Raw genomic sequence first — 1,191 nt, forward strand, 5'->3', positions numbered from 1 at the left:
AACATATAGTTATTTCCTGAACCGATGTGGTACAGATGCTTCCCCTTAATGGGTTCAAACACTAAATCCCTCTCATTGATGCATCTTGCAATGGTTCATACCTCTCACCTAGTATTAGCCATTCAAGATGATCTTTAACCTTAGATTACCCGTCAAAAGTTTGTAAGAGATAACTAATGGATGTCTCTTGAGAGTCCAAAAGCTTACCAAGTGTTGGCATTATAGAAAATCCTACCTTTAAACCACCTCCCAAGGGCTCACAGGAGATAAACTAGTGTATCTCAATGGACGGAGACCACTTGCCTTACCAAGTGTTGGCCTAGGTGATTTTAAGGCATTTTAAGTTAACTAAAAAGATAAAAACCATTAACGGGTCACACTTTCTCTTCATTAAAAGCTGAAACAACAAAACTTCCAATTTTTGCATTCGGAACCTTACCTGGCTTCCTTCACTCCAAGAAATAAAAAGCCTAGCCACTCATCCTCTGAGGAAACATCCTCAGATTTTGTTTAGCTAGAAATAAAAATAACGAGAAAACAAAAGTGTGAAGAAAAAGAAGAGCAAGTGCTCTGTAGATATATTTCTTACTATGATCCTCCTCTTGTCGGGTTACATATATATGGATTGGTTCTGAGATATATAAAGAAGATATTTTCTAAGAAAAATCCCAATAATATCTTTGGCTGATTACAAGGAGAAAATAGAAATTTACACAAAATATCTTGAGAAAAAATCTAATTGAGTCGATTGCAAATATCTGAGATTACACAGGTGGATTTCGCAAGTTGAATTCTCCATTTGGCAAGAAAAGGTTGATTTCGCAACTTGGAGGTGATTTCGCAACTTCATTCACAACTTGGAGATCATTTCGTAACTTGGTTCACAACTTGGAGATGATTTCACACCTTGGTTCGCAACTTGGAGATGATTTCGCAACGTGGTTCGCAACTGCGAAGATGGAATTTCAACTTGAGAAGTGGCACACATGTGCTTGCAAGTGGTTTCGCAGTTGCGAAACGCCTTGCGAAATTTTCGTAACTCATTTCACAACTACGAAATTTTCGCTCAACTTTGCACGGTTGTCTTCCAATGGCTATAACTTCTTCGTTTCAACTCTGATTTGCACACCGTTTGAAGAGTTTGACTCCTAACTTCCCAAGCTTCAAAAAAATATATATTATGTATAAAAT

This window comes from Vitis riparia, unplaced genomic scaffold, assembly GCF_004353265.1.
Source record: "Vitis riparia cultivar Riparia Gloire de Montpellier isolate 1030 unplaced genomic scaffold, EGFV_Vit.rip_1.0 scaffold472_pilon_pilon, whole genome shotgun sequence".
NCBI classification, from domain to species: domain Eukaryota; kingdom Viridiplantae; phylum Streptophyta; class Magnoliopsida; order Vitales; family Vitaceae; genus Vitis; species Vitis riparia.